Here is a 7,538-nt window from a genome sequence, read left to right as displayed (position 1 = left end):
GCTAAAAGAGTAAGAATATTATAATAATGAAGATAATGAGATGATTACCCAAAATCATCTTTGATGGGAAAAAAATGAGGAACAGTAGAGATAAGTGACCTGAACAATACATGGTCATGTAGACCCATAAGGCATTTCTAGAAATTATATTCCAGTAAATTTCTTGACATTGATAAAGCTTCAAGGAGCATAGAACCTGCTTAATTTTTCTCAAAGAAGTCATTACTGTATTTATAGTTGATATTTTTTCCTTAATATAAGGAGCCAGAACCGGTACTTCATATACTTACCAACACATAGTCTCTCTGCGTAAATGTTTGCTGATGGAAGAAAGGAAGGAAAGAGAGATTAAAAGATTGAACGATAAGGTGGGGACCCTGCATTCCATAAGACTGAGTCACTGCCAGTGCCCACATCTTCCCCCTCCATGGCTGCAAGCCTGCCCTCCCTGCTCCACAATGGCCACCTCCACTCCTCTGGGTTGAACAAGGAGAGGAACAGCAGGAGTTGGATGATTTAGATTTCTTTTTCAGATTAGCTACTTACCACTTAGCAAAGCTTAGAGGAGCTGAGTTTGAAGGACTGAGGACCAAAACTTGGCTCATTTGATGTAAGCCTCACAGCGATCCAGGCAGTGGAAGGAGACATGGACCAGGAGCCGAGGTCCAGGAGAACCTTCCAAAACGAACAGGGCTGGGCTGAGCTGCCCACACACAGTGTACAGCAGGGAGGCCCCAGGCATGTGGCAAAAAAGGATCCAAGGGTATCATCCCTGGTGTGCTTGCTACATGCTACCACCCAATGCAGGGACGCAGTTATGGTCCCCATTACCCATGTGAGCAAATGAAGACTTAGGGCTCAGGCTTATCTGGCAGAGACTAGGGACTTCTACTTGTACCTGGGGCTGGAACTAAGGTCTGTCTATTTGCGGAGCCTGAGACACTAATTACTTCTACTATTGACCATATTCTCCTCCTTTCACATAAATGTGACATAGTTTGTGGAGGTCACTCTTGGGAGATCTCTTCCTGCCATCCCCTGCAGCCTGAGGATGAAACATGACTTGGAGCCTCACATATCTGTGATAGAATCAGCAGAGCTTGCACACGCCATTCTCCAAGCAACAGGGACCCAAAAGCTGAGGCCCCCAAAAGTTGAAGGAGGAGCCAAAGGGAGGGTTTCTCTAACTTTCTGAGCAGTAAAATCAAACTGCAAAGCTTTCAAAGTACGGATGAAAGCACTTTTGCAGAATATTCGCTGAAAAAACCAAATGGCCTGCTTTCTAAGAAACTTTTCTAATTGAAGACAACGATCTGCTTCTTTTCAAGTCATTTCAACAGGGACAGGAGTATCATTGCATTATAGAGGCAGAAATGTCACTATACAAAGTTCAAGGTACCTGAGGGTTTGGGACATGAATAAACTTCAAAGATCATTAGCACCAGGAAAATATATGCACTTTGGCTAGTGTCTGTGTGTGTTTTTCTCCACTAGGGAGCCAGTCCATTACATAATTAATTTAAAAAAATTGTTTATGTCAAAATTTCAACCGTAAGTCCATAATGATCAAAAATAAATAGATAGATCAATAAGTCACTAAATGGGACAGGAGAAACTTCTTCCTACAGCAGAAGGCCAATATGCAAATATAGAAGAAAGGATAAAAAATCAACTATACAGCCATCACGAGACTGATTGCTACCTGCATGATTCATCAAAGAACGCTTAAGTCATTGATGCACGTTTCCTGAGGAAAGAATATGTACCCAGCCTTACAGTGTCTTCACATGGATCAATTACTACTTATATAAAGGGAAAAATGGTCACTCTGCAGTGAAGAAACACAGTAGACACCTCTCCAACCAAGTCAGTAAAGTGAATGTCACCAACAAGACAACCTGGTCTTTCAGCCTCCTGGAGAGATGTACGGGAAAGACGACTTCACTCCCGCTGTCTCCTCACCCGAAATGCTCAGCGCCACCTGAGAACGAAGCAACCTCAGACTGACTCAAACTGAGGACTGTTTTATAAAATCTCTGCTCTGTACTCTTCGACAAGGTCAATGTCATGGAAGACCAAGAATTAGGAGAAAGTGCTTCAGACTAAAGGAAATCAAGGAGGCAAGATGACTCATGCTAAAGTGAGTTCCTGGGCTCCACTCAGGACTGGGGAAAACTGCTGCAATGTACAGTATTAAGACATTTGGTGGAATTTGAATATGGATTGTGAGTTAAAGTTCTCATGGTTAATTTACACTAACCATGATGTTGATGTAAGTTTTTCTGAATTTGATAATTGCATTATGGTTCTGGAAGTGGTCACTCTTGTTCATGTACACAGGAGTATGTGTATTTGGCCTGAAAGGCAAAAGATCTCTAACTTACTCTCAAGTAGTCTGTCAAATATTAATAATTATACACTCCCATTATTATTGCTGTTGTTGTATAAAGAGAAATAAACAAATGTGACAATATAAATAGTCTATGAATCTAGGCAAATGGGATCCTGGAGCTCGTATGGTTGTACTATAGTTACAACTGTGCTGTAAAATTGAAATTTTTCAAATAGGTGTTAAAGAAAGTTAAAAATCTTGGACCTGGTCCTTCTCTCCTATTTTTACATTTGAGAATTCCAGTCTCATAGCAATTAAGTTAAAGGTATCTGTCAGTGGAAGAAGCTGTACTAAAATCTAGATTTCCTGAGTCCTACAAAAATGTTCTGTCCACTTCCCCAGAAAGCTGACATATGTGTATTTTTTTAAAAAAAAAATTAATTGAACAACCCAGGTCATATTGCAGATAGCCGGGAGATGGTTTTTAATTTTTTTTTTCTATAAAGTAGATATCTGTTCTATTTTCACAGACAAAAGTGGGAAGGAGAGTTGGATCAAGTAGAAGCTATTCTTATGTTCTTGCTGTAATAATTAGGTGATGCCAAGCACATTTTATTATACCTCGTTTTTCAACTTCTGCCAAATATATGTATAAGCAGACAGATTTTACATGAATGGAGCAGTACTGAAAGTAGAAAAACAAGTCTTTCTTCATTACTGAGCCTGCGACAATCCAAATAATTTTGCTCCCAGTTTGCCACACCCCATCCCAACTGCCTGCCCAGGAAGCTAGCCCACATGTGTTCTGTGACTTGGAGCATTTGATTTGATAAGCTGTGCCATGGAGCTCCTGACCTCTCTTAGGAGGGATAAAAGGGCCATGGATTTGCAGGGAGACTTTATATATTCAGTTAAGTCTCTGGCAGGGTTCTCAACAGAGGGAAGAGGATTCAAGCTAAATTCATGCTTTTATGGGCACCTAAGTTTTCACAAGTATGCTACAAGGACAACATTCTAGAGCAAGACCTGCCCCAATGGAGTCAGGGCACATAATCAAGGCTGTGTCTCATTTATTTTTCCTTTTAAATTATATTTATATTACAGGGTTGGGGGCACAGACTCCAGAACTTGAAAGTGTTTGTATCTGGAATGCCAGTCACTAGCTTGGTGACCTCGAGCAACTCACTTAAACTAACTTTACCCCAGGTCCCCACCTGTAAAGGGGAGATAATAATAGCTGTATTCTTCATTTATGCTTTATAAAACCAATGACTGAAATTTAGTGATCACATTTATGGACTTATTTAAATCCTACCTTATTTCAACATAGGATCATGAAACAACAGATTAAAGACAAATAAATGATGAAATTGAGCTGCAGGAAAAATAAGGCAAAGAGAATATGGTGAAGCCTTCAACAGTCAATGCCCTCCAGGCATGGAACCATCCCTCCCAGGGAGCTGCAGAATTTTTGTGCTTTCCTGTTTCCACAATGAAAAATGTGTACATTTCTAACGCATTCAAACATAGAATGAGAGCTTTTTGCTGTCCTGAATTTTGCCTAATGTCTTGAAGCTGAGAATAGTGGGTACTAAGTTAGCCCACATTCTAAAGGGAAGCACTGGATACTTTCCTACCAAATTACCCAGTGATGGCCAACTTGGTTCTCATGAACACTATCCCCAATAACCACCTAAGAGAAGACCAAGGCTTCAGTGGAAGAAATTCATTTAAAGAGGTAGAGAGTTGACATTGTTTCTTTCATCTTCCAATGTTCATGTCCTCCCAGCCTCCCCAAGCCAAAAGGTAGACATGGGAGTAGGAGGGAGGAGGAGAGTGGCTTGCAAAAAGGAAGGGTAGCATCTCATCCTGGCTGGATCCTGCTGAGCCATGGGTTATTCCAAGCCCACCCTGTTACAAATGGTGCTATTCAAATGTAGCACAATAGCTGAACTAGTGCCCCCACTTGTTTGGGGGGTGTAGACACTGGGATCTACCCCTTGCCTCCAGAAACCTGAAGGTGGGAAGCTGGCTGTGGGGCTGCTACAATGGAGGTTCCAGGTAAGAGGGCTGCAGGGAAAACCCCCTTTTCTGTTATGCCTTGGGAAGGTGGGCAGCCAAGGGGCCTTGAAAGAGCCTGTACAAGGGGCCTGTGTGGTGGGACCTCAGCGGGGAGGTGCTGAGAGAGCATTGAGAGAGGCCTGCTGAGGTGACATCACTTGGCTCATGAAACTGCACAGGTTTGTGATTCCTAGAGGGGTGTCTACAAAGAGTCACACAAGCACCCAAAGCATAGGAACCCTTTGGTATGTCTCTCCTGACAGCCTTTGGTAGCCAACATAATTTTTTAAAGCACCAGCTGAATAAAATGTCTCATATTAATGTTTTTCTATTTCTTCTTTCTCTTATCCCAGATCCTATATCCTGAAGGTGGATCCAATGAAAAAAGAGAAGCAGCAAGGTAAATTCTAGAAAAGACTAAACATTTTCCTCTCTCTGGTGTAGAGAAAAGTAAAAGAAAAACAGGAATTTTTAAAGATTTTATTAATGTTATTATATCTGATAATGAGACTGTTCTAATACCTGAAACGAACGCAAAATCTTTGGAATCCATCCAAGGTGTCTTTCATAGGCAGCACAGGGAGAACTGGCTAAGCCTATTTGGAAAAATTATTTGTTTCCAGGATTGTAGCCTGCAGAGCCCAGCCTATCCCATTAAATGTGGCATGGATTTGTCAGGTCCACTGGATGCAAAGGCCCTAGTTCCCCAGAAGGAAGCTTTCCTATTCTGACCCCATGAGAGATTCTCCCATTTCATGCTGAGAGGTGTGCAGCATCTTTCTTCATAGCCCTACCCACTATCCAGTGCTAGGAAGGAGGTACCAAGAAATCTCTGGGCCACACTTGAATATTTTTGGTTGATTATGCATCAAGAACCAGTTATTATTTTATAATATGTTTAGAGAAACCAAATCTTTCTTGGTCTTCATTTCTCCCATACAAAACAAACACATAAAAATTCCCAGCTCTGCAGAATCTTTAAAGTATTCCATTGTTTAAGTATTTACAATGGAGGTTGGGGCCTACAGTAGATGCTTCATATTCTCTAATTATCACCACAGATCATGCTGAAACGCTCAGAGAGATCATGTAACTTGTCGGCTGTGTCTAACTGAAATTCCGTATCCTTTGACCAACCTCTCCCCAGTCTCTCCCCACCCCCAGCTTCTGGAAACTACCATTCTACTTTCTGCTTCTATGAATTTGTTTTTTTTAAGTTTCTGTATATGAGGCAGATCATATACAGATCTTCCTATTCCAGGCTTATTTCACTCAACCTGTGTCCTCTTGGTTGTTGTTGAAAATGTTAGGATTTTCTTGTTTTTTACCTTACTATACTTTAAGGTCATAATTTTCTTGTTCTTTTTTCCTACATTCCTTGCTAAATAAACTATACATTTTTATGGCAGCATGTTTCTTACTCATATTTGTATATCAAACAAAGCTAAAGACAATAAATATTGAATTACCAAAGACATGAATCATTACAAAGCAATAGTAGATTATAAGAATTTGCAAGGCACGGGGGAACCAAATTTTGAGAGTTGACTTTGCACACATCTAGACCAACCTATATATTTTATGGAATACACTAAAGTGCTTGAAAATATATTTCTAGAAACCACTGTAAAAGCACTGTAAACCAACAGAAAATCATTTCTGTACACTTTTATCTAGAGGAAGCTAGCCACCTCTATAAAATGAAGACTAATTGAATACTTTGTTGCCACCATTTAAGGAGATAGAAAAGAACATTTTTATAGTTCTTTAAGGTTATATTTACCCTAAACATTTGAAAATTCCAAATCTGAGCTGAAAGATAAGGCATAAAATCCCATCAGGCCTTTATTGCTGCATATAACATTTTTTTCCTATATAAAATCTATCCTGTGCGCCTCTGTCTACTGAATGAAGCTTTCTGTTTCCAGAGTGTGGCTTTTGTGGTGAACAGGGATTTGTACTGAACACTGTAAGCAAGCAATCCTCCAGCCCTTATCCGTTTCCCCCCAGTCGCATCCCATGCCTGTTCTCCTCCACATCCTCAGTCTCTGCCTTGGTGGCAGCTCAGATGGCTTCTGACCTAGTTCAGCCAATGGCAGGAGATAAAAGGGTGGAAAGAAGAGAACAGGTGTGATCTCAGCCTTGACTGCAGCACCAGATCCCACCAGACAGGCCTTGTTGGCCCCACTCCTGTCTCTGGACTCACAGTGTTGCCTCCTCTGTAGGTCAGCCAAGCCTAGCAGTGGGAGTGACTTCATGTGTTTGCCAATAGCTGGCTCTCCCCATAATGTCCTGTTGGCCTCTCAACTTCTTTCATTGTCAAGTTACCAGTCTCCTGAATTAAATCCTCTGTTTTGTTGTTGTACATACTTCGAGCAGTTTCTGTTTCCCTGGCTGAACTCTGAGTAATATAGCAGCAATAATTTCCCAAGGGAAAGGAGGAAGATGAGTTGGCTCCAGTGAAGGCACTTATGATGTGAAGAGTTCCCATAACAGTTTGCCATCTCTGGGTCAGTTATACAACAGGAATCCCTGACATCTTCAGAACTGAGAGTTCAAATCAGGACTATCTGGTGATGAATCTATGCCACTAGAAGCTGATAAGTGGCTTACATGGACTATACGAGGTCATCACTATGTTGCCAGGACTGGACTCAAACTCCTGGACTCGAGCAATCTTTTTTCCTCAGCTTCCTGGGTGGCTGGGACTACAGGTGTGAACGACCACATCCAGACTACACAGTTTTCATGTAATTGTCCATCTGTGATGCCACGTACCACATCTCAATTTTACAGATGTTCAGAGAGGTTAGGTAACTTTTCCAAACTCATCCAGCTAATAAATAACATTGTAAATTACATCAACTGAAGGATGCTTGTTATTGATGACAAATTGCATTTGTCAGTTGGTCAGATGACTAGTCAGCCACTGGATTATTCCAAGAAGATTCTATCATAAGTTATTAGAAAGTTGTTCTTAGACAAATTTTGTGCTTTCTCCCAGACCTGAAAAATAGCAAGGCACGTATATAAAACATGATAATTCCCAGTGCTCATTTATCGGCAATCTGGAACTTCCACAAGTTACTTTTAACAAGTTACCCACCTGTCTTACAAGTGTATATGATCTTAATAATAATAGCTG

The sequence above is a fragment of the Macaca thibetana genome, chromosome 6 (genome assembly GCF_024542745.1).
Source record: "Macaca thibetana thibetana isolate TM-01 chromosome 6, ASM2454274v1, whole genome shotgun sequence".
In the NCBI taxonomy this organism is placed as follows: domain Eukaryota; kingdom Metazoa; phylum Chordata; class Mammalia; order Primates; family Cercopithecidae; genus Macaca; species Macaca thibetana.
The sequence above is the reverse complement of the archived record's forward strand: the minus strand, read 5'-3'. Positions refer to the sequence as shown.